The 25,705-nt window shown below is 50.9% G+C and overlaps 3 pseudogenes; all 3 read left to right on the top strand.

Moving 5' to 3' along the window:
• Positions 1-4,379, top strand: LOC138237794 (zona pellucida sperm-binding protein 4-like; annotated as a pseudogene).
• A 3,600-nt stretch (positions 4,380-7,979) lies between these two features.
• LOC138237793 (zona pellucida sperm-binding protein 4-like) lies at positions 7,980-12,358 on the top strand (annotated as a pseudogene).
• Positions 12,359-15,958: 3,600 nt separating this feature from the next.
• On the top strand, positions 15,959-20,342 carry LOC138237792 (zona pellucida sperm-binding protein 4-like; annotated as a pseudogene).
• Positions 20,343-25,705: the final 5,363 nt, after the last annotated feature.

Below are 25,705 nucleotides of genomic sequence, written 5' to 3'. Positions count from 1 at the left end.
ATGGGAGTGACCAGGTCTGCAGCTGCTGTGACTCCAGCTGTGTGCCAAGTGTACGATCCAGGTATTGGGGTGGCAGGAGCAGGAGGGACCTGGCTTCTACAGGGGGTAAGGCACCCTTCCTCTGCCACTCATGGCATGGATCTCCTCAGGGTAGTGGGGGTCAAGTTGTCCTGCTCTTGTTGCAGCTCCTGAGTGGGAAGCTGATGCCACTGTGGGTCCCGTGTTTGTGCTGCAAGAGCAGGTTGCTGAGAGGCCAGTGGAGGCAGAAGGCCGGAGCTCCCAGCTAAGAGCAGAGGAGGACAAAGCCACAGGTACTGGCAGGAGGTGCTGTCGTGTCAGCTGGCCCCTCTCTGTAGCAGTGCCCACTTGCTGAGGCTCCTCTGTGCTTTCTTTCCAGGCCTGCCTGTGGAGGCTGTGATCCTGGCTGGTGTGGTGACTGCTGTGGGGCTGGTCTGTGCTGCTCTGCTGGGGACAGTCCTGCACAGGAGAAAGCAACACAAACCCATGAACTGACTTGCTGTGAATGAGGAATAAACTGGCTTGCAAAGTGTCTCTTGTACGGAGCTGCTTCTTTCCTAAGGGGAGTTGTGTGGGTTGGGTGTGAATGCAGTACTGTCTAGGATGCCTGCTTCTGCACACGGAGGGTGCTCAGCTGCTCAAGCAAGCAGTTGAGTAGAAAGTGTCAGTTCGGTATTGCTTCTCCCAGACTGTAGCATAGCAACTGAAATCAATAGTAAAAATACACTGGGAGTGACCGAGTCCAGCGTCTGCGTTCTTCCCGGGAAAAGCAGGGCTCTCTTCAGGAAACGGGAGCAGCCTGAGCTGTGACGTATCGGATCGTACAGGTTTGAAAACGGCGCCACAGGCAGGAGTTCTTTGATGTCGGCTGCCAGAACGAGAGCCCCTCCATGCCTTTAAGGCAATGGCTGAATTGCTCAACTCTCGCATCTCCCAAGGTCCCCTATTCCGCGAAGAGGAGAAACGGGCACCGCCAATACTTCGTTGGGAAAGCAGTATGTGAACTCGACGTAAAAGGCTTCAGCATATGTACCCAGCATCCTAAATCAAACGTGTTGTACTTGCGCTGTACGTCAGTTAGACACAAATCCCATTTTAAAGATGACCAGGTTTCTAGGCTTTGAAAAGATTACAGTATCTAAACACGTGAATTATTAGTCCACCACACCATGGCCTTTTCCCTATTGCCGTAATTAACGGTGCCCTTTAATGAAGTTTGGTCTTTTCTTCGACGTGTTTGTTTAACGCGCCAAATGTCTGGTTTTTCTTGCTCAACATAACGGTCCAAAAGGGCCGTATCGCCGGCTTTACGGCAAAGGCCGATTAGCAATACTGTGTTTAAAACAATCTGAAAGTACTGCTATTCTAAAGCGCCTCATAAAAGTGAATACAGACATTAATCGCAAACTAGACATGTGATGCTCCATGTGGACGGAATCGCTCAAACCAAAATGTGCTCCGTTCACTTGAAATTGATCATTTGAAGCTGCTGTCCACCACACTAGTTTTTGAGTAGAGCATTCGCTTATATTTGTGTTAGCAAAAATATTGTAATTGATCAAACGTGAACGCTAACGTAGTGTATTAACGGCACATATTTATCAGCTAGACTTCTGCTCTTTTAGGGGGAAAGTGCAAAACTTCGCTGGTTTCAGTGTTTAGGGAAAAACTGTAGAACACGAATGACACTAGGCAGAAAAACGCAACTGTACAGAACAGCTCGTCTGTCTCGGTCACAATCTCCGTAACTCGCTCATTTGAACGTGCCAGCAAAATGTTTTTGGAGTGTAATGCATCTGCCTCTGCGTGCTTGTTTTTCCAAGACGATGCAAGAGACTCCTCGTTTGGATGACTGTAAGAGCAGCTGTATGCCCCTTTTGTTATTTACATCTGCACATGAATATCACTGCCAACGATGAAGCCAGTGTGTAGTACCTGTGGGTCAGTGTTATTATACCCAGCAATTCACAATGTACAAATAAATGCTTTTCTTGCAGCATGTTATGGTGTACGAAAACATGTTGACAGCATTGGTATTTCTCTCAGTTAAAAACTGAAAACCGGATTTTTGGGGGCATATAACCAGAAAGTGAACCAACCTAAAATATCCCAAACTGCACATCTCTGTTTATACCGCTCCTCTGTACCGTCAGTTCTTCTCTGAATCGGCTGATGGGACAGATGCAGCTCATTACTCAATAAGAGGTCAAACACATCGTGTTGAGATATTAGTCTAACCCTCGCGATAGCTCGTTCCAGTCGAACAGGACGCTCCGTGATTAATCAGCTGACTCGGGTGACGCTCTGAGTGTCCGAAGTCCTCGTGCGCGCGCTACAGCCCTCCAATCGCCGCCCTCAGCCAATCAGGGCGCAGCGCGTATTTCAGGAGCTGAGCGCCGCTTGTCTGCAGTTCCTCGGCGAGTTTCACGATGGAGAAGTCCATGAGCAGAGGGAGGATGGGGTTGTACATTGTGTTGTTTTTGCTATCGTTGGATTGTTCTTTAGCTCAGGTGCAGAAGTGCCTGGTTAATGACAGTGACAAGATGGCATGTGGTAACTTGACTATCAGTAAAAGTGACTGTGAAGCTAATAATTGCTGCTTTGATCCGTCCGGCCAAAATCGCTGTTACTATGGGAATGAAGGTGGGTTTTTGGCTCTTGAGCGCCTTCTATGATGAGCTTAACAGGCTTGGTTTACCAGCTCTTGCTTTCCTCCAGTGACTGTCCAGTGCACCAGGGATGGCCAGTTTGTGGTGGTCGTGTCCAGGAATGCCACCAGCCCTCAGCTGAGCCTGGATTCAGTCAGCCTGCAGGGGGGCAGGAGTGCCCCCTGTGGCCCTGTTGGCACCACTGCTGGCTTTGCCATGTTCCAGTTCCCAGTCAGTGCCTGTGGCACCAGCATGAAGGTGAGGGGCTTGATCCTTCAGCTGAGGATGTTGTTCCTGTGGTGATTCCTGACCTTGTTCATGTGTCCTTCCTCCAGATTGAAGGTGGTGCTGTGGTGTATGAGAACATGATGTCCTCAACATTTGCTGTGATTGGGGGACCTGCTGGCTCCATCACAAGGGACAGTTTCTACAAGTGAGTGAGCAGCTGCTGCTTCCCAGAGTGCTCTGGTCTTGCTGGATCCCATGACTGCCTGCTTCTCTCTCTCCAGGCTGTTCTTCCAGTGCAGGTATGCAGACGATGACCTTGTTCCAGTGCGGGCTGTGGTCTACACGGTCTCCCCACCCCTTCCGGCAGTGTCTCCAGGACCTCTCCGTGTGGAGCTCAGGATTGCAAGAGGTAGCTGTCAGGCCTTGGGCTGTGTGAGCCGAGTGTGTGGGGCTTCTGCTGAACCCCGCTGCTGCTCTTGTCCTCAGGAGAGCTGTATGACTCCTACTACAGTGACCTGGACTACCCTGTGACCAAGGTGCTGCGGGATCCTGTGTATGTGGAGGTCCACATCTTGAGCAGGACTGACCCCAACATTGTCCTGACCCTGGGGGACTGCTGGGCCACTTCCACTCCCAGTCCTCTCAGCCAGCCCAGCTGGAGCCTTCTGGTTGCTGGGTAATCTGACCCCTGTGGCTCCGACTGGCTTGTCTCAGTAGTGTCCCCTTGTGGCAGGGCTCACCCTCCCTGTTGCTGTCCTTGCAGGTGTCCCTACGGAGGTGACAACTACCAGACCACCTTGATCCCTGTGGGTGGCTCCTCAGGGCTGCCGTACCCAACGCACTACCAGCGCTTCATGATTCAGATGTTCACTTTTGTGGATCCTGCCTCTCAGGTGCCTCTGATGGAGAAGGTAGGGAGCAGCTTGTGGGGAAGGAGGTGGTGGCTGGTCCTGGGCTGTGCAGTGACCCTTGCTGTGCTCTCTCCAGGTGTTCATCCACTGTAGTGCAGCAGTGTGCCAGCCGACTGCTACTGACCGCTGTGTGCCCACCTGTGGCAGGAGGAGTGAGTTCTCTGGGGACAGGGCGGTTGTGTGCCAGTCAGCTGTGTGTGTCCTTTCCTGATGCTGTTGTCCTGTCCTCTTGCAGGAAGAGCTGTTGCTCGAGTGGCAGAGGACTCCTCCAGAGAAACTGTGCTGGTGTCCAGTGGGGAAGTGATCCTGGTTGGATCTGAGCTTCCAGCTCTGGGTCAGCTGGATTCCCATCCTGAAGGTGAGGGAGGGGGATGGAGGCTGAGTGTCTGATCCTGTTCCCTGTGTCTGACCCCTCACTAAAGCTCTTCTCTCCACAGCACCCCGGTTCCTGAGCTATGGGCTGCTGGTAGTAGCTGCCTCCACTGTGCTTGTGGTCTGTTCTCTGGTGTTGGTGGCTGTGTGGAGATCTAGACCTCACATCCAGAATACCAAGCCTAATCTGGAGTATGAATAAAGGCCTTGTTCTGAACTCCCTTGTGTACTGTTTTGTATGCTTCCCTCTTCTGTCAGCATTAAGTGCTGTAGTTCGGTGTCTATGTGAAGATGTCCCTGTAAGCCTCTTCAATGGCTGTGTTTTTCCATCTTTCATAGACAAGTACTTGCACTAGTTCTTGGCCACTGCTTTTTCTTGGAGTCTGTGGTCTTAATGATATTCCTTCGACTGGCCTGGATTCTAATTGACTGCACTTTGGGGGGGAAAAATACCTAGAGGGCTCATAACCAATTCCTCTTTCATCTCTCCAGCCCTCGGGCGCAAGTTGACAAACTTGCTCCCTCTCCCTTCTGAGTGAGTTCAGCCAATGCCCTCCTGTTCTAGTTCTTTAGAACAACACACCAGGACCCAGGCAGCCAAACATTTCTAGTTTGATTACAATTAGTTTTTCCTTCAGCTACCTGTCAAAGGAAAAATTAAACCATGATTTAACTGGGGGACTAGTGCTGTGCATGAACAAGATGAGTGTGACTTTCACCCAGTTCTCTACAGCCCGCCTCCAATAAAAGTGGTGGAGATGAGCCAGTTCCTAGCATAACTGCACATGCAAACTCCCCCTGAATGTACACTAGGCAGGAGTCCAACCCAATAGACACTCTTCAGATCAGTCCAGCTCTCTAAATCGATTTCAAATGACAGTGTGTGTGTGCTATCGTGGAGACTTAATGGAAAGCCATTCGTGTCTTCCACTGTAGAAGACGGACTCCAGTAGTCCCCACAACCAACATTTCAGCTGGGGGACAAAACACGTGTCGTCACTGCACACAGATCTGGAGAAGGAAATACTGTATCACTACGAGTTTGTCTTCTCACTAGAGGGACACATTAAAGCCACGAAATATCTCATTGTCGGCAAATTCATTGAAATCATTTGTGCAATAATGAGATCTTATGATGTACTGTATGTAAAGTGAGACGTTTTCGGACCGGGTCTTATCTTTTCTCACTAGTTCACCTCTGATCAGATCATTCTCAACATCTGGTGGCCAGCAGGCAAAAGCTCTAACAGGAAATATTAGACGTACGTACCGCAAAATACAGCCAGTGTCCTAGTGTAACTGACCGGGGGAAAGTTAGCCGGAAGTTCGAAAACGATTTTGGCACGCCTGTAGCGCTTTCACGAAACCTCCTAGGGTTACGAAAACACTTGCTTTGTGTATCAAGTACATTGTGAATGTTTTAACAGCCTTCATATTGTCGTTTTTAGCACTTTTGTGGACCACGCACGAATATTCTTTTGTCCATATCTTCGCAATGGAAGCACAGAACGCCTTCAAACCAAATGCATTTTAAAGACCACGACTTGTGGAAATGTCCACAGCCTCTACATCAAACTATCAGTGAGCTAATTATCTATTTTGAAACCTCCGGTTTTTCATCGATGCGTAATTACGCACTAACTGGAACACACGTCCACAACGCGAGAAATACTGCTCAATACGGCTTCGTGCGAAAAGCCCGTATATCACCATAGGAAGCAGAACAGCGCAGTCTCCAATTACCCAGACTGTAAGCACGGGAATAAAGTTTTGCTTGATTTCTGAAACCCTTTCTGTATGTCCTGTTTTCATTCAGGTAAGGGTCAACTATATTCACAATACTGACAGCAGAAAGATTCAAATATTCTTTACCCAGCAGCTTATTAAAAACAGCTCCCATGATTTTCAAACCGATTGTTTACACAGAAGACCGACACAGCTTTGCGTTCTGAATCTCTTTTTCTCGTGCTTCTATTTAATGTGGCACTATGCACTGGGATAGGGGAATGCTGTTCACAAGCCAATAGCTTGTGTCGTGAAAACGCTGAAGGGGTGCCAAAATCGTTTTCGAACTTCAAGCTAACTTTACCCCGGTGTTTAACCGTAAGTATTCACTGTAAACAATGAGCCGTCTATTCAATATCCTGTCCTCCTGCGTGTGAGCTGACAGAGTTCGGGTCCTCGTGAAAATCTTCACTCCGCGAACCTGAACGTCATCACGTGCGAAAGTCTCGGTGGCTTTAAAAAGAAGGAGCTCGCAAACAGCAGGCATCGTGGTTTTGCGAGTTGTTTTCATTTCAAGATGTGCTTTTCTAGTGGTCTTGCCTTTCGGCTGTTGACCTTGCTGTTCCTCGCAGTTCTGTGTGATGCTGCGCAATGGCGCGCCCGCGCTAACGTCCAATCCGGCATCAGGCGCAAGGGGGTCGCCTTTCTGGACTCGCCTCTGCTGCCACGGCAGCAGAAGCAGCAGGTTATCCGGGCTGTGTCGGCGCAGTGCGGGGAGAGTACGATCGTGGTGCAGGTCAAGACAGACCTGTTCGGCACCGGGCAGCTGATCAACGCTTCGGATCTCAGCCTGGGAGACTGTGCGGTCACCCGGCAGGACACCGCGGCGCAGCTCCTGATCTTCGAGGCTGAGCTGCAGGCGTGTCGCAGTGTGCTGAGTGTAAGTGGTTCTGCCGTTGGGCAGCTTCGGGTTCTCGGCAGTTGGGTGACTGGATCTGTGATCTGTCTAGACCGTGGACGAGCAACTGGTGTACAGCTTCTCTCTCAACTACACCCCGAAGCCGCTGGCCAACACCCCCATAGTGAGAACGAATGGCGCTGTTGTGGGTATCGAGTGTCACTACATGAGGTGAGTCCTGGAGGAGCAGCAGGGCTGCCTGCCTGGAGCTTGACTCCCTGCTGACGCCTGCCTCCTGTCTGCTAGGCTCCACAATGTGAGCAGCAATGCCCTGAAGCCCACCTGGGTCCCCTACACCTCCACCAAGTCTGCTGAGGATCTGCTGGACTTCTCCCTGAGCCTCATGAGTGGTAGGTCTCCCCTGAGATGAAGCACGGTGTGACTGTACAGCCAGTGCAGTTGGATCAATGGGATCTGTGCTTGAGATTGGGGTTCCCTTCTCATCCAGATGACTGGAGCTCCCAGAGGTCCTCCAATGTGTTCTACCTGGGGGACGTCCTGAACATCGAAGCCTCCGTCACCCAGGCCAACCACCAGCCTCTGCGGCTCTTTGTGGACAGCTGCGTGGCCACCTTGGTCCCTGACCAGACCTCCACCCCCAGCTACTCCTTCATTGAGAACAAAGGGTGGGTGTGCCCTCGGGTGGCTTGAGCTAGTGAACACTGCCTGCCGTCTCTCCAGTTCTACACTGCCTTCTCTCCTTTCAGGTGCCTGACTGATGCCAAATCCACAGGCTCCAGCTCGCAGTTCATGCCAAGAACCCAGGACACCAAGCTGCAGATGAAGCTGGATGCCTTCAGGTTCTATCAGGATGCCAGGAGCTCAGTGAGTACTTGATCCTGATACCCATGAAAGCAGAAGGTTCTTAAAACAGCATGTCCATTACAAGCCCAAGATGGAGGCCTGGGTGTAGCTTGATCCACTCGTGCTCTTGGCAGATCTACATCACCTGCCACCTGAAGGTGACTCCTGCTTCCCAGAGTGTGGACTCCCTGAACAAGGACTGCTACACTGAGGGCAGCAGGTCAGTGAGGAGGCAGGGGGCTGCTGTGTCCAGCTGGTGCTCAGGTGAGGGAGCTGCTCTGACCCTGTGTCCCTGCTGTAGGTGGAGATCAGTGGATGGGAGTGACCAGGTCTGCAGCTGCTGTGACTCCAGCTGTGTGCCAAGTGTACGATCCAGGTATTGGGGTGGCAGGAGCAGGAGGGACCTGGCTTCTACAGGGGGTAAGGCACCCTTCCTCTGCCACTCATGGCATGGATCTCCTCAGGGTAGTGGGGGTCAAGTTGTCCTGCTCTTGTTGCAGCTCCTGAGTGGGAAGCTGATGCCACTGTGGGTCCCGTGTTTGTGCTGCAAGAGCAGGTTGCTGAGAGGCCAGTGGAGGCAGAAGGCCGGAGCTCCCAGCTAAGAGCAGAGGAGGACAAAGCCACAGGTACTGGCAGGAGGTGCTGTCGTGTCAGCTGGCCCCTCTCTGTAGCAGTGCCCACTTGCTGAGGCTCCTCTGTGCTTTCTTTCCAGGCCTGCCTGTGGAGGCTGTGATCCTGGCTGGTGTGGTGACTGCTGTGGGGCTGGTCTGTGCTGCTCTGCTGGGGACAGTCCTGCACAGGAGAAAGCAACACAAACCCATGAACTGACTTGCTGTGAATGAGGAATAAACTGGCTTGCAAAGTGTCTCTTGTACGGAGCTGCTTCTTTCCTAAGGGGAGTTGTGTGGGTTGGGTGTGAATGCAGTACTGTCTAGGATGCCTGCTTCTGCACACGGAGGGTGCTCAGCTGCTCAAGCAAGCAGTTGAGTAGAAAGTGTCAGTTCGGTATTGCTTCTCCCAGACTGTAGCATAGCAACTGAAATCAATAGTAAAAATACACTGGGAGTGACCGAGTCCAGCGTCTGCGTTCTTCCCGGGAAAAGCAGGGCTCTCTTCAGGAAACGGGAGCAGCCTGAGCTGTGACGTATCGGATCGTACAGGTTTGAAAACGGCGCCACAGGCAGGAGTTCTTTGATGTCGGCTGCCAGAACGAGAGCCCCTCCATGCCTTTAAGGCAATGGCTGAATTGCTCAACTCTCGCATCTCCCAAGGTCCCCTATTCCGCGAAGAGGAGAAACGGGCACCGCCAATACTTCGTTGGGAAAGCAGTATGTGAACTCGACGTAAAAGGCTTCAGCATATGTACCCAGCATCCTAAATCAAACGTGTTGTACTTGCGCTGTACGTCAGTTAGACACAAATCCCATTTTAAAGATGACCAGGTTTCTAGGCTTTGAAAAGATTACAGTATCTAAACACGTGAATTATTAGTCCACCACACCATGGCCTTTTCCCTATTGCCGTAATTAACGGTGCCCTTTAATGAAGTTTGGTCTTTTCTTCGACGTGTTTGTTTAACGCGCCAAATGTCTGGTTTTTCTTGCTCAACATAACGGTCCAAAAGGGCCGTATCGCCGGCTTTACGGCAAAGGCCGATTAGCAATACTGTGTTTAAAACAATCTGAAAGTACTGCTATTCTAAAGCGCCTCATAAAAGTGAATACAGACATTAATCGCAAACTAGACATGTGATGCTCCATGTGGACGGAATCGCTCAAACCAAAATGTGCTCCGTTCACTTGAAATTGATCATTTGAAGCTGCTGTCCACCACACTAGTTTTTGAGTAGAGCATTCGCTTATATTTGTGTTAGCAAAAATATTGTAATTGATCAAACGTGAACGCTAACGTAGTGTATTAACGGCACATATTTATCAGCTAGACTTCTGCTCTTTTAGGGGGAAATTGCAAAACTTCGCTGGTTTCAGTGTTTAGGGAAAAACTGTAGAACACGAATGACACTAGGCAGAAAAACGCAACTGTACAGAACAGCTCGTCTGTCTCGGTCACAATCTCCGTAACTCGCTCATTTGAACGTGCCAGCAAAATGTTTTTGGAGTGTAATGCATCTGCCTCTGCGTGCTTGTTTTTCCAAGACGATGCAAGAGACTCCTCGTTTGGATGACTGTAAGAGCAGCTGTATGCCCCTTTTGTTATTTACATCTGCACATGAATATCACTGCCAACGATGAAGCCAGTGTGTAGTACCTGTGGGTCAGTGTTATTATACCCAGCAATTCACAATGTACAAATAAATGCTTTTCTTGCAGCATGTTATGGTGTACGAAAACATGTTGACAGCATTGGTATTTCTCTCAGTTAAAAACTGAAAACCGGATTTTTGGGGGCATATAACCAGAAAGTGAACCAACCTAAAATATCCCAAACTGCACATCTCTGTTTATACCGCTCCTCTGTACCGTCAGTTCTTCTCTGAATCGGCTGATGGGACAGATGCAGCTCATTACTCAATAAGAGGTCAAACACATCGTGTTGAGATATTAGTCTAACCCTCGCGATAGCTCGTTCCAGTCGAACAGGACGCTCCGTGATTAATCAGCTGACTCGGGTGACGCTCTGAGTGTCCGAAGTCCTCGTGCGCGCGCTACAGCCCTCCAATCGCCGCCCTCAGCCAATCAGGGCGCAGCGCGTATTTCAGGAGCTGAGCGCCGCTTGTCTGCAGTTCCTCGGCGAGTTTCACGATGGAGAAGTCCATGAGCAGAGGGAGGATGGGGTTGTACATTGTGTTGTTTTTGCTATCGTTGGATTGTTCTTTAGCTCAGGTGCAGAAGTGCCTGGTTAATGACAGTGACAAGATGGCATGTGGTAACTTGACTATCAGTAAAAGTGACTGTGAAGCTAATAATTGCTGCTTTGATCCGTCCGGCCAAAATCGCTGTTACTATGGGAATGAAGGTGGGTTTTTGGCTCTTGAGCGCCTTCTATGATGAGCTTAACAGGCTTGGTTTACCAGCTCTTGCTTTCCTCCAGTGACTGTCCAGTGCACCAGGGATGGCCAGTTTGTGGTGGTCGTGTCCAGGAATGCCACCAGCCCTCAGCTGAGCCTGGATTCAGTCAGCCTGCAGGGGGGCAGGAGTGCCCCCTGTGGCCCTGTTGGCACCACTGCTGGCTTTGCCATGTTCCAGTTCCCAGTCAGTGCCTGTGGCACCAGCATGAAGGTGAGGGGCTTGATCCTTCAGCTGAGGATGTTGTTCCTGTGGTGATTCCTGACCTTGTTCATGTGTCCTTCCTCCAGATTGAAGGTGGTGCTGTGGTGTATGAGAACATGATGTCCTCAACATTTGCTGTGATTGGGGGACCTGCTGGCTCCATCACAAGGGACAGTTTCTACAAGTGAGTGAGCAGCTGCTGCTTCCCAGAGTGCTCTGGTCTTGCTGGATCCCATGACTGCCTGCTTCTCTCTCTCCAGGCTGTTCTTCCAGTGCAGGTATGCAGACGATGACCTTGTTCCAGTGCGGGCTGTGGTCTACACGGTCTCCCCACCCCTTCCGGCAGTGTCTCCAGGACCTCTCCGTGTGGAGCTCAGGATTGCAAGAGGTAGCTGTCAGGCCTTGGGCTGTGTGAGCCGAGTGTGTGGGGCTTCTGCTGAACCCCGCTGCTGCTCTTGTCCTCAGGAGAGCTGTATGACTCCTACTACAGTGACCTGGACTACCCTGTGACCAAGGTGCTGCGGGATCCTGTGTATGTGGAGGTCCACATCTTGAGCAGGACTGACCCCAACATTGTCCTGACCCTGGGGGACTGCTGGGCCACTTCCACTCCCAGTCCTCTCAGCCAGCCCAGCTGGAGCCTTCTGGTTGCTGGGTAATCTGACCCCTGTGGCTCCGACTGGCTTGTCTCAGTAGTGTCCCCTTGTGGCAGGGCTCACCCTCCCTGTTGCTGTCCTTGCAGGTGTCCCTACGGAGGTGACAACTACCAGACCACCTTGATCCCTGTGGGTGGCTCCTCAGGGCTGCCGTACCCAACGCACTACCAGCGCTTCATGATTCAGATGTTCACTTTTGTGGATCCTGCCTCTCAGGTGCCTCTGATGGAGAAGGTAGGGAGCAGCTTGTGGGGAAGGAGGTGGTGGCTGGTCCTGGGCTGTGCAGTGACCCTTGCTGTGCTCTCTCCAGGTGTTCATCCACTGTAGTGCAGCAGTGTGCCAGCCGACTGCTACTGACCGCTGTGTGCCCACCTGTGGCAGGAGGAGTGAGTTCTCTGGGGACAGGGCGGTTGTGTGCCAGTCAGCTGTGTGTGTCCTTTCCTGATGCTGTTGTCCTGTCCTCTTGCAGGAAGAGCTGTTGCTCGAGTGGCAGAGGACTCCTCCAGAGAAACTGTGCTGGTGTCCAGTGGGGAAGTGATCCTGGTTGGATCTGAGCTTCCAGCTCTGGGTCAGCTGGATTCCCATCCTGAAGGTGAGGGAGGGGGATGGAGGCTGAGTGTCTGATCCTGTTCCCTGTGTCTGACCCCTCACTAAAGCTCTTCTCTCCACAGCACCCCGGTTCCTGAGCTATGGGCTGCTGGTAGTAGCTGCCTCCACTGTGCTTGTGGTCTGTTCTCTGGTGTTGGTGGCTGTGTGGAGATCTAGACCTCACATCCAGAATACCAAGCCTAATCTGGAGTATGAATAAAGGCCTTGTTCTGAACTCCCTTGTGTACTGTTTTGTATGCTTCCCTCTTCTGTCAGCATTAAGTGCTGTAGTTCGGTGTCTATGTGAAGATGTCCCTGTAAGCCTCTTCAATGGCTGTGTTTTTCCATCTTTCATAGACAAGTACTTGCACTAGTTCTTGGCCACTGCTTTTTCTTGGAGTCTGTGGCCTTAATGATATTCCTTCGACTGGCCTGGATTCTAATTGACTGCACTTTGGGGGGGAAAAATACCTAGAGGGCTCATAACCAATTCCTCTTTCATCTCTCCAGCCCTCGGGCGCAAGTTGACAAACTTGCTCCCTCTCCCTTCTGAGTGAGTTCAGCCAATGCCCTCCTGTTCTAGTTCTTTAGAACAACACACCAGGACCCAGGCAGCCAAACATTTCTAGTTTGATTACAATTAGTTTTTCCTTCAGCTACCTGTCAAAGGAAAAATTAAACCATGATTTAACTGGGGGACTAGTGCTGTGCATGAACAAGATGAGTGTGACTTTCACCCAGTTCTCTACAGCCCGCCTCCAATAAAAGTGGTGGAGATGAGCCAGTTCCTAGCATAACTGCACATGCAAACTCCCCCTGAATGTACACTAGGCAGGAGTCCAACCCAATAGACACTCTTCAGATCAGTCCAGCTCTCTAAATCGATTTCAAATGACAGTGTGTGTGTGCTATCGTGGAGACTTAATGGAAAGCCATTCGTGTCTTCCACTGTAGAAGACGGACTCCAGTAGTCCCCACAACCAACATTTCAGCTGGGGGACAAAACACGTGTCGTCACTGCACACAGATCTGGAGAAGGAAATACTGTATCACTACGAGTTTGTCTTCTCACTAGAGGGACACATTAAAGCCACGAAATATCTCATTGTCGGCAAATTCATTGAAATCATTTGTGCAATAATGAGATCTTATGATGTACTGTATGTAAAGTGAGACGTTTTCGGACCGGGTCTTATCTTTTCTCACTAGTTCACCTCTGATCAGATCATTCTCAACATCTGGTGGTCAGCAGGCAAAAGCTCTAACAGGAAATATTAGACGTACGTACCGCAAAATACAGCCAGTGTCCTAGTGTAACTGACCGGGGGAAAGTTAGCCGGAAGTTCGAAAACGATTTTGGCACGCCTGTAGCGCTTTCACGAAACCTCCTAGGGTTACGAAAACACTTGCTTTGTGTATCAAGTACATTGTGAATGTTTTAACAGCCTTCATATTGTCGTTTTTAGCACTTTTGTGGACCACGCACGAATATTCTTTTGTCCATATCTTCGCAATGGAAGCACAGAACGCCTTCAAACCAAATGCATTTTAAAGACCACGACTTGTGGAAATGTCCACAGCCTCTACATCAAACTATCAGTGAGCTAATTATCTTTTTTGAAACCTCCGGTTTTTCATCGATGCGTAATTACGCACTAACTGGAACACACGTCCACAACGCGAGAAATACTGCTCAATACGGCTTCGTGCGAAAAGCCCGTATATCACCATAGGAAGCAGAACAGCGCAGTCTCCAATTACCCAGACTGTAAGCACGGGAATAAAGTTTTGCTTGATTTCTGAAACCCTTTCTGTATGTCCTGTTTTCATTCAGGTAAGGGTCAACTATATTCACAATACTGACAGCAGAAAGATTCAAATATTCTTTACCCAGCAGCTTATTAAAAACAGCTCCCATGATTTTCAAACCGATTGTTTACACAGAAGACCGACACAGCTTTGCGTTCTGAATCTCTTTTTCTCGTGCTTCTATTTAATGTGGCACTATGCACTGGGATAGGGGAATGCTGTTCACAAGCCAATAGCTTGTGTCGTGAAAACGCTGAAGGGGTGCCAAAATCGTTTTCGAACTTCAAGCTAACTTTACCCCGGTGTTTAACCGTAAGTATTCACTGTAAACAATGAGCCGTCTATTCAATATCCTGTCCTCCTGCGTGTGAGCTGACAGAGTTCGGGTCCTCGTGAAAATCTTCACTCCGCGAACCTGAACGTCATCACGTGCGAAAGTCTCGGTGGCTTTAAAAAGAAGGAGCTCGCAAACAGCAGGCATCGTGGTTTTGCGAGTTGTTTTCATTTCAAGATGTGCTTTTCTAGTGGTCTTGCCTTTCGGCTGTTGACCTTGCTGTTCCTCGCAGTTCTGTGTGATGCTGCGCAATGGCGCGCCCGCGCTAACGTCCAATCCGGCATCAGGCGCAAGGGGGTCGCCTTTCTGGACTCGCCTCTGCTGCCACGGCAGCAGAAGCAGCAGGTTATCCGGGCTGTGTCGGCGCAGTGCGGGGAGAGTACGATCGTGGTGCAGGTCAAGACAGACCTGTTCGGCACCGGGCAGCTGATCAACGCTTCGGATCTCAGCCTGGGAGACTGTGCGGTCACCCGGCAGGACACCGCGGCGCAGCTCCTGATCTTCGAGGCTGAGCTGCAGGCGTGTCGCAGTGTGCTGAGTGTAAGTGGTTCTGCCGTTGGGCAGCTTCGGGTTCTCGGCAGTTGGGTGACTGGATCTGTGATCTGTCTAGACCGTGGACGAGCAACTGGTGTACAGCTTCTCTCTCAACTACACCCCGAAGCCGCTGGCCAACACCCCCATAGTGAGAACGAATGGCGCTGTTGTGGGTATCGAGTGTCACTACATGAGGTGAGTCCTGGAGGAGCAGCAGGGCTGCCTGCCTGGAGCTTGACTCCCTGCTGACGCCTGCCTCCTGTCTGCTAGGCTCCACAATGTGAGCAGCAATGCCCTGAAGCCCACCTGGGTCCCCTACACCTCCACCAAGTCTGCTGAGGATCTGCTGGACTTCTCCCTGAGCCTCATGAGTGGTAGGTCTCCCCTGAGATGAAGCACGGTGTGACTGTACAGCCAGTGCAGTTGGATCAATGGGATCTGTGCTTGAGATTGGGGTTCCCTTCTCATCCAGATGACTGGAGCTCCCAGAGGTCCTCCAATGTGTTCTACCTGGGGGACGTCCTGAACATCGAAGCCTCCGTCACCCAGGCCAACCACCAGCCTCTGCGGCTCTTTGTGGACAGCTGCGTGGCCACCTTGGTCCCTGACCAGACCTCCACCCCCAGCTACTCCTTCATTGAGAACAAAGGGTGGGTGTGCCCTCGGGTGGCTTGAGCTAGTGAACACTGCCTGCCGTCTCTCCAGTTCTACACTGCCTTCTCTCCTTTCAGGTGCCTGACTGATGCCAAATCCACAGGCTCCAGCTCGCAGTTCATGCCAAGAACCCAGGACACCAAGCTGCAGATGAAGCTGGATGCCTTCAGGTTCTATCAGGATGCCAGGAGCTCAGTGAGTACTTGATCCTGATACCCATGAAAGCAGAAGGTTCTTAAAACGGCATGTCCATTACAAGCCCAAGATGGAGGCCTGGGTGTAGCTTGATCCACTCGTGCTCTTGGCAGATCTACATCACCTGCCACCTGAAGGTGACTCCTGCTTCCCAGAGTGTGGACTCCCTGAACAAGGACTGCTACACTGAGGGCAGCAGGTCAGTGAGGAGGCAGGGGGCTGCTGTGTCCAGCTGGTGCTCAGGTGAGGGAGCTGCTCTGACCCTGTGTCCCTGCTGTAGGTGGAGATCAGTGGATGGGAGTGACCAGGTCTGCAGCTGCTGTGACTCCAGCTGTGTGCCAAGTGTACGATCCAGGTATTGGGGTGGCAGGAGCAGGAGGGACCTGGCTTCTACAGGGGGTAAGGCACCCTTCCTCTGCCACTCATGGCATGGATCTCCTCAGGGTAGTGGGGGTCAAGTTGTCCTGCTCTTGTTGCAGCTCCTGAGTGGGAAGCTGATGCCACTGTGGGTCCCGTGTTTGTGCTGCAAGAGCAGGTTGCTGAGAGGCCAGTGGAGGCAGAAGGCCGGAGCTCCCAGCTAAGAGCAGAGGAGGACAAAGCCACAGGTACTGGCAGGAGGTGCTGTCGTGTCAGCTGGCCCCTCTCTGTAGCAGTGCCCACTTGCTGAGGCTCCTCTGTGCTTTCTTTCCAGGCCTGCCTGTGGAGGCTGTGATCCTGGCTGGTGTGGTGACTGCTGTGGGGCTGGTCTGTGCTGCTCTGCTGGGGACAGTCCTGCACAGGAGAAAGCAACACAAACCCATGAACTGACTTGCTGTGAATGAGGAATAAACTGGCTTGCAAAGTGTCTCTTGTATGGAGCTGCTTCTTTCCTAAGGGGAGTTGTGTGGGTTGGGTGTGAATGCAGTACTGTCTAGGATGCCTGCTTCTGCACACGGAGGGTGCTCAGCTGCTCAAGCAAGCAGTTGAGTAGAAAGTGTCAGTTCGGTATTGCTTCTCCCAGACTGTAGCATAGCAACTGAAATCAATAGTAAAAATACACTGGGAGTGACCGAGTCCAGCGTCTGCGTTCTTCCCGGGAAAAGCAGGGCTCTCTTCAGGAAACGGGAGCAGCCTGAGCTGTGACGTATCGGATCGTACAGGTTTGAAAACGGCGCCACAGGCAGGAGTTCTTTGATGTCGGCTGCCAGAACGAGAGCCCCTCCATGCCTTTAAGGCAATGGCTGAATTGCTCAACTCTCGCATCTCCCAAGGTCCCCTATTCCGCGAAGAGGAGAAACGGGCACCGCCAATACTTCGTTGGGAAAGCAGTATGTGAACTCGACGTAAAAGGCTTCAGCATATGTACCCAGCATCCTAAATCAAACGTGTTGTACTTGCGCTGTACGTCAGTTAGACACAAATCCCATTTTAAAGATGACCAGGTTTCTAGGCTTTGAAAAGATTACAGTATCTAAACACGTGAATTATTAGTCCACCACACCATGGCCTTTTCCCTATTGCCGTAATTAACGGTGCCCTTTAATGAAGTTTGGTCTTTTCTTCGACGTGTTTGTTTAACGCGCCAAATGTCTGGTTTTTCTTGCTCAACATAACGGTCCAAAAGGGCCGGGCCGTATCGCCGGCTTTACGGCAAAGGCCGATTAGCAATACTGTGTTTAAAACAATCTGAAAGTACTGCTATTCTAAAGCGCCTCATAAAAGTGAATACAGACATTAATCGCAAACTAGACATGTGATGCTCCATGTGGACGGAATCGCTCAAACCAAAATGTGCTCCGTTCACTTGAAATTGATCATTTGAAGCTGCTGTCCACCACACTAGTTTTTGAGTAGAGCATTCGCTTATATTTGTGTTAGCAAAAATATTGTAATTGATCAAACGTGAACGCTAACGTAGTGTATTAACGGCACATATTTATCAGCTAGACTTCTGCTCTTTTAGGGGGAAATTGCAAAACTTCGCTGGTTTCAGTGTTTAGGGAAAAACTGTAGAACACGAATGACACTAGGCAGAAAAACGCAACTGTACAGAACAGCTCGTCTGTCTCGGTCACAATCTCCGTAACTCGCTCATTTGAACGTGCCAGCAAAATGTTTTTGGAGTGTAATGCATCTGCCTCTGTGTGCTTGTTTTTCCAAGACGATGCAAGAGACTCCTCGTTTGGATGACTGTAAGAGCAGCTGTATGCCCCTTTTGTTATTTACATCTGCACATGAATATCACTGCCAACGATGAAGCCAGTGTGTAGTACCTGTGGGTCAGTGTTATTATACCCAGCAATTCACAATGTACAAATAAATGCTTTTCTTGCAGCATGTTATGGTGTACGAAAACATGTTGACAGCATTGGTATTTCTCTCAGTTAAAAACTGAAAACCGGATTTTTGGGGGCATATAACCAGAAAGTGAACCAACCTAAAATATCCCAAACTGCACATCTCTGTTTATACCGCTCCTCTGTACCGTCAGTTCTTCTCTGAATCGGCTGATGGGACAGATGCAGCTCATTACTCAATAAGAGGTCAAACACATCGTGTTGAGATATTAGTCTAACCCTCGCGATAGCTCGTTCCAGTCGAACAGGACGCTCCGTGATTAATCAGCTGACTCGGGTGACGCTCTGAGTGTCCGAAGTCCTCGTGCGCGCGCTACAGCCCTCCAATCGCCGCCCTCAGCCAATCAGGGCGCAGCGCGTATTTCAGGAGCTGAGCGCCGCTTGTCTGCAGTTCCTCGGCGAGTTTCACGATGGAGAAGTCCATGAGCAGAGGGAGGATGGGGTTGTACATTGTGTTGTTTTTGCTATCGTTGGATTGTTCTTTAGCTCAGGTGCAGAAGTGCCTGGTTAATGACAGTGACAAGATGGCATGTGGTAACTTGACTATCAGTAAAAGTGACTGTGAAGCTAATAATTGCTGCTTTGATCCGTCCGGCCAAAATCGCTGTTACTATGGGAATGAAGGTGGGTTTTTGGCTCTTGAGCGCCTTCTATGATGAGCTTAACAGGCTTGGTTTACCAGCTCTTGCTTTCCTCCAGTGACTGTCCAGTGCACCAGGGATGGCCAGTTTGTGGTGGTCGTGTCCAGGAATGCCACCAGCCCTCAGCTGAGCCTGGATTCAGTCAGCCTGCAGGGGGGCAGGAGTGCCCCCTGTGGCCCTGTTGGCACCACTGCTGGCTTTGCCATGTTCCAGTTCCCAGTCAGTGCCTGTGGCACCAGCATGAAGGTGAGGGGCTTGATCCTTCAGCTGAGGATGTTGTTCCTGTGGTGATTCCTGACCTTGTTCATGTGTCCTTCCTCCAGATTGAAGGTGGTGCTGTGGTGTATGAGAACATGATGTCCTCAACATTTGCTGTGATTGGGGGACCTGCTGGCTCCATCACAAGGGACAGTTTCTACAAGTGAGTGAGCAGCTGCTGCTTCCCAGACTGCTCTGGTCTTGCTGGATCCCATGACTGCCTGCTTCTCTCTCTCCAGGCTGTTCTTCCAGTGCAGGTATGCAGACGATGACCTTGTTCCAGTGCGGGCTGTGGTCTACACGGTCTCCCCACCCCTTCCGGCAGTGTCTCCAGGACCTCTCCGTGTGGAGCTCAGGATTGCAAGAGGTAGCTGTCAGGCCTTGGGCTGTGTGAGCCGAGTGTGTGGGGCTTCTGCTGAACCCCGCTGCTGCTCTTGTCCTCAGGAGAGCTGTATGACTCCTACTACAGTGACCTGGACTACCCTGTGACCAAGGTGCTGCGGGATCCTGTGTATGTGGAGGTCCACATCTTGAGCAGGACTGACCCCAACATTGTCCTGACCCTGGGGGACTGCTGGGCCACTTCCACTCCCAGTCCTCTCAGCCAGCCCAGCTGGAGCCTTCTGGTTGCTGGGTAATCTGACCCCTGTGGCTCCGACTGGCTTGTCTCAGTAGTGTCCCCTTGTGGCAGGGCTCACCCTCCCTGTTGCTGTCCTTGCAGGTGTCCCTACGGAGGTGACAACTACCAGACCACCTTGATCCCTGTGGGTGGCTCCTCAGGGCTGCCGTACCCAACGCACTACCAGCGCTTCATGATTCAGATGTTCACTTTTGTGGATCCTGCCTCTCAGGTGCCTCTGATGGAGAAGGTAGGGAGCAGCTTGTGGGGAAGGAGGTGGTGGCTGGTCCTGGGCTGTGCAGTGACCCTTGCTGTGCTCTCTCCAGGTGTTCATCCACTGTAGTGCAGCAGTGTGCCAGCCGACTGCTACTGACCGCTGTGTGCCCACCTGTGGCAGGAGGAGTGAGTTCTCTGGGGACAGGGCGGTTGTGTGCCAGTCAGCTGTGTGTGTCCTTTCCTGATGCTGTTGTCCTGTCCTCTTGCAGGAAGAGCTGTTGCTCGAGTGGCAGAGGACTCCTCCAGAGAAACTGTGCTGGTGTCCAGTGGGGAAGTGATCCTGGTTGGATCTGAGCTTCCAGCTCTGGGTCAGCTGGATTCCCATCCTGAAGGTGAGGGAGGGGGATGGAGGCTGAGTGTCTGATCCTGTTCCCTGTGTCTGACCCCTCACTAAAGCTCTTCTCTCCACAGCACCCCGGTTCCTGAGCTATGGGCTGCTGGTAGTAGCTGCCTCCACTGTGCTTGTGGTCTGTTCTCTGGTGTTGGTGGCTGTGTGGAGATCTAGACCTCACATCCAGAATACCAAGCCTAATCTGGAGTATGAATAAAGGCCTTGTTCTGAACTCCCTTGTGTACTGTTTTGTATGCTTCCCTCTTCTGTCAGCATTAAGTGCTGTAGTTCGGTGTCTATGTGAAGATGTCCCTGTAAGCCTCTTCAATGGCTGTGTTTTTCCATCTTTCATAGACAAGTACTTGCACTAGTTCTTGGCCACTGCTTTTTCTTGGAGTCTGTGGTCTTAATGATATTCCTTCGACTGGCCTGGATTCTAATTGACTGCACTTTGGGGGGGAAAAATACCTAGAGGGCTCATAACCAATTCCTCTTTCATCTCTCCAGCCCTCGGGCGCAAGTTGACAAACTTGCTCCCTCTCCCTTCTGAGTGAGTTCAGCCAATGCCCTCCTGTTCTAGTTCTTTAGAACAACACACCAGGACCCAGGCAGCCAAACATTTCTAGTTTGATTACAATTAGTTTTTCCTTCAGCTACCTGTCAAAGGAAAAATTAAACCATGATTTAACTGGGGGACTAGTGCTGTGCATGAACAAGATGAGTGTGACTTTCACCCAGTTCTCTACAGCCCGCCTCCAATGAAAGTGGTGGAGATGAGCCAGTTCCTAGCATAACTGCACATGCAAACTCCCCCTGAATGTACACTAGGCAGGAGTCCAACCCAATAGACACTCTTCAGATCAGTCCAGCTCTCTAAATCGATTTCAAATGACAGTGTGTGTGTGCTATCGTGGAGACTTAATGGAAAGCCATTCGTGTCTTCCACTGTAGAAGACGGACTCCAGTAGTCCCCACAACCAACATTTCAGCTGGGGGACAAAACACGTGTCGTCACTGCACACAGATCTGGAGAAGGAAATACTGTATCACTACGAGTTTGTCTTCTCACTAGAGGGACACATTAAAGCCACGAAATATCTCATTGTCGGCAAATTCATTGAAATCATTTGTGCAATAATGAGATCTTATGATGTACTGTATGTAAAGTGAGACGTTTTCGGACCGGGTCTTATCTTTTCTCACTAGTTCACCTCTGATCAGATCATTCTCAACATCTGGTGGTCAGCAGGCAAAAGCTCTAACAGGAAATATTAGACGTACGTACCGCAAAATACAGCCAGTGTCCTAGTGTAACTGACCGGGGGAAAGTTAGCCGGAAGTTCGAAAACGATTTTGGCACGCCTGTAGCGCTTTCACGAAACCTCCTAGGGTTACGAAAACACTTGCTTTGTGTATCAAGTACATTGTGAATGTTTTAACAGCCTTCATATTGTCGTTTTTAGCACTTTTGTGGACCACGCACGAATATTCTTTTGTCCATATCTTCGCAATGGAAGCACAGAACGCCTTCAAACCAAATGCATTTTAAAGACCACGACTTGTGGAAATGTCCACAGCCTCTACATCAAACTATCAGTGAGCTAATTATCTTTTTTGAAACCTCCGGTTTTTCATCGATGCGTAATTACGCACTAACTGGAACACACGTCCACAACGCGAGAAATACTGCTCAATACGGCTTCGTGCGAAAAGCCCGTATATCACCATAGGAAGCAGAACAGCGCAGTCTCCAATTACCCAGACTGCAAGCACGGGAATAAAGTTTTGCTTGATTTCTGAAACCCTTTCTGTATGTCCTGTTTTCATTCAGGTAAGGGTCAACTATATTCACAATACTGACAGCAGAAAGATTCAAATATTCTTTACCCAGCAGCTTATTAAAAACAGCTCCCATGATTTTCAAACCGATTGTTTACACAGAAGACCGACACAGCTTTGCGTTCTGAATCTCTTTTTCTCGTGCTTCTATTTAATGTGGCACTATGCACTGGGATAGGGGAATGCTGTTCACAAGCCAATAGCTTGTGTCGTGAAAACGCTGAAGGGGTGCCAAAATCGTTTTCGAACTTCAAGCTAACTTTACCCCGGTGTTTAACCGTAAGTATTCACTGTAAACAATGAGCCGTCTATTCAATATCCTGTCCTCCTGCGTGTGAGCTGACAGAGTTCGGGTCCTCGTGAAACTCACTCCGCGAACCTGAACGTCATCACGTGCGAAAGTCTCGGTGGCTTTAAAAAGAAGGAGCTCGCAAACAGCAGGCATCGTGGTTTTGCGAGTTGTTTTCATTTCAAGATGTGCTTTTCTAGTGGTCTTGCCTTTCGGCTGTTGACCTTGCTGTTCCTCGCAGTTCTGTGTGATGCTGCGCAATGGCGCGCCCGCGCTAACGTCCAATCCGGCATCAGGCGCAAGGGGGTCGCCTTTCTGGACTCGCCTCTGCTGCCACGGCAGCAGAAGCAGCAGGTTATCCGGGCTGTGTCGGCGCAGTGCGGGGAGAGTACGATCGTGGTGCAGGTCAAGACAGACCTGTTCGGCACCGGGCAGCTGATCAACGCTTCGGATCTCAGCCTGGGAGACTGTGCGGTCACCCGGCAGGACACCGCGGCGCAGCTCCTGATCTTCGAGGCTGAGCTGCAGGCGTGTCGCAGTGTGCTGAGTGTAAGTGGTTCTGCCGTTGGGCAGCTTCGGGTTCTCGGCAGTTGGGTGACTGGATCTGTGATCTGTCTAGACCGTGGACGAGCAACTGGTGTACAGCTTCTCTCTCAACTACACCCCGAAGCCGCTGGCCAACACCCCCATAGTGAGAACGAATGGCGCTGTTGTGGGTATCGAGTGTCACTACATGAGGTGAGTCCTGGAGGAGCAGCAGGGCTGCCTGCCTGGAGCTTGACTCCCTGCTGACGCCTGCCTCCTGTCTGCTAGGCTCCACAATGTGAGCAGCAATGCCCTGAAGCCCACCTGGGTCCCCTACACCTCCACCAAGTCTGCTGAGGATCTGCTGGACTTCTCCCTGAGCCTCATGAGTGGTAGGTCTCCCCTGAGATGAAGCACGGTGTGACTGTACAGCCAGTGCAGTTGGATCAATGGGATCTGTGCTTGAGATTGGGGTTCCCTTCTCATCCAGATGACTGGAGCTCCCAGAGGTCCTCCAATGTGTTCTACCTGGGGGACGTCCTGAACATCGAAGCCTCCGTCACCCAGGCCAACCACCAGCCTCTGCGGCTCTTTGTGGACAGCTGCGTGGCCACCTTGGTCCCTGACCAGACCTCCACCCCCAGCTACTCCTTCATTGAGAACAAAGGGTGGGTGTGCCCTCGGGTGGCTTGAGCTAGTGAACACTGCCTGCCGTCTCTCCAGTTCTACACTGCCTTCTCTCCTTTCAGGTGCCTGACTGATGCCAAATCCACAGGCTCCAGCTCGCAGTTCATGCCAAGAACCCAGGACACCAAGCTGCAGATGAAGCTGGATGCCTTCAGGTTCTATCAGGATGCCAGGAGCTCAGTGAGTACTTGATCCTGATACCCATGAAAGCAGAAGGTTCTTAAAACGGCATGTCCATTACAAGCCCAAGATGGAGGCCTGGGTGTAGCTTGATCCACTCGTGCTCTTGGCAGATCTACATCACCTGCCACCTGAAGGTGACTCCTGCTTCCCAGAGTGTGGACTCCCTGAACAAGGACTGCTACACTGAGGGCAGCAGGTCAGTGAGGAGGCAGGGGGCTGCTGTGTCCAGCTGGTGCTCAGGTGAGGGAGCTGCTCTGACCCTGTGTCCCTGCTGTAGGTGGAGATCAGTGGATGGGAGTGACCAGGTCTGCAGCTGCTGTGACTCCAGCTGTGTGCCAAGTGTACGATCCAGGTATTGGGGTGGCAGGAGCAGGAGGGACCTGGCTTCTACAGGGGGTAAGGCACCCTTCCTCTGCCACTCATGGCATGGATCTCCTCAGGGTAGTGGGGGTCAAGTTGTCCTGCTCTTGTTGCAGCTCCTGAGTGGGAAGCTGATGCCACTGTGGGTCCCGTGTTTGTGCTGCAAGAGCAGGTTGCTGAGAGGCCAGTGGAGGCAGAAGGCCGGAGCTCCCAGCTAAGAGCAGAGGAGGACAAAGCCACAGGTACTGGCAGGAGGTGCTGTCGTGTCAGCTGGCCCCTCTCTGTAGCAGTGCCCACTTGCTGAGGCTCCTCTGTGCTTTCTTTCCAGGCCTGCCTGTGGAGGCTGTGATCCTGGCTGGTGTGGTGACTGCTGTGGGGCTGGTCTGTGCTGCTCTGCTGGGGACAGTCCTGCACAGGAGAAAGCAACACAAACCCATGAACTGACTTGCTGTGAATGAGGAATAAACTGGCTTGCAAAGTGTCTCTTGTACGGAGCTGCTTCTTTCCTAAGGGGAGTTGTGTGGGTTGGGTGTGAATGCAGTACTGTCTAGGATGCCTGCTTCTGCACACGGAGGGTGCTCAGCTGCTCAAGCAAGCAGTTGAGTAGAAAGTGTCAGTTCGGTATTGCTTCTCCCAGACTGTAGCATAGCAACTGAAATCAATAGTAAAAATACACTGGGAGTGACCGAGTCCAGCGTCTGCGTTCTTCCCGGGAAAAGCAGGGCTCTCTTCAGGAAACGGGAGCAGCCTGAGCTGTGACGTATCGGATCGTACAGGTTTGAAAACGGCGCCACAGGCAGGAGTTCTTTGATGTCGGCTGCCAGAACGAGAGCCCCTCCATGCCTTTAAGGCAATGGCTGAATTGCTCAACTCTCGCATCTCCCAAGGTCCCCTATTCCGCGAAGAGGAGAAACGGGCACCGCCAATACTTCGTTGGGAAAGCAGTATGTGAACTCGACGTAAAAGGCTTCAGCATATGTACCCAGCATCCTAAATCAAACGTGTTGTACTTGCGCTGTACGTCAGTTAGACACAAATCCCATTTTAAAGATGACCAGGTTTCTAGGCTTTGAAAAGATTACAGTATCTAAACACGTGAATTATTAGTCCACCACACCATGGCCTTTTCCCTATTGCCGTAATTAACGGTGCCCTTTAATGAAGTTTGGTCTTTTCTTCGACGTGTTTGTTTAACGCGCCAAATGTCTGGTTTTTCTTGCTCAACATAACGGTCCAAAAGGGCCGTATCGCCGGCTTTACGGCAAAGGCCGATTAGCAATACTGTGTTTAAAACAATCTGAAAGTACTGCTATTCTAAAGCGCCTCATAAAAGTGAATACAGACATTAATCGCAAACTAGACATGTGATGCTCCATGTGGACGGAATCGCTCAAACCAAAATGTGCTCCGTTCACTTGAAATTGATCATTTGAAGCTGCTGTCCACCACACTAGTTTTTGAGTAGAGCATTCGCTTATATTTGTGTTAGCAAAAATATTGTAATTGATCAAACGTGAACGCTAACGTAGTGTATTAACGGCACATATTTATCAGCTAGACTTCTGCTCTTTTAGGGGGAAATTGCAAAACTTCGCTGGTTTCAGTGTTTAGGGAAAAACTGTAGAACACGAATGACACTAGGCAGAAAAACGCAACTGTACAGAACAGCTCGTCTGTCTCGGTCACAATCTCCGTAA

The sequence above is a fragment of the Lepisosteus oculatus genome, chromosome 3, assembly GCF_040954835.1.
Source record: "Lepisosteus oculatus isolate fLepOcu1 chromosome 3, fLepOcu1.hap2, whole genome shotgun sequence".
Taxonomy (NCBI): Eukaryota; Metazoa; Chordata; class Actinopteri; order Semionotiformes; family Lepisosteidae; genus Lepisosteus; species Lepisosteus oculatus.
Note: the sequence above shows the minus strand (reverse complement) of the source record. Positions and strands in the feature narration are given on the sequence as shown.